A 401-nucleotide genomic window follows, 5' to 3' on the forward strand; every position below is an offset into this window, starting at 1 on the left:
AATTAGAATGTATTTTATACTTTTTTTTGTATTTCCGTTATAATCTTTGTAATTTCTTTATTTTGCCAAAATTTTCTATGATTTTATTTTATATATTTTTTATGTATTTTGATTAATAGTTTTTAAGGGTGTTACTATTTTATGAGAATGATATAACTTGAACTTTGGTTATCTAAGAATTTACTAAGTAGTGGCTAGAGTAGTTTCATGTCACGAACCAACAAATGCTAGCAATTAGAATAATAAAAAAGACTAGCCAATTTGGAACTAAATGGGGATCAGTACAATTTTTACTGGTGAAAACTTGTCCACGTGAAATAGACTAGGATGAAGACATAGGTATCCTCTTCAAGGGACCCGTTAAATCCACTTGAATATAAATTACAAATTTATATATATAT

Source organism: Arachis duranensis, chromosome 3 (assembly GCF_000817695.3).
Source record: "Arachis duranensis cultivar V14167 chromosome 3, aradu.V14167.gnm2.J7QH, whole genome shotgun sequence".
NCBI classification, from domain to species: Eukaryota; Viridiplantae; Streptophyta; class Magnoliopsida; order Fabales; family Fabaceae; genus Arachis; species Arachis duranensis.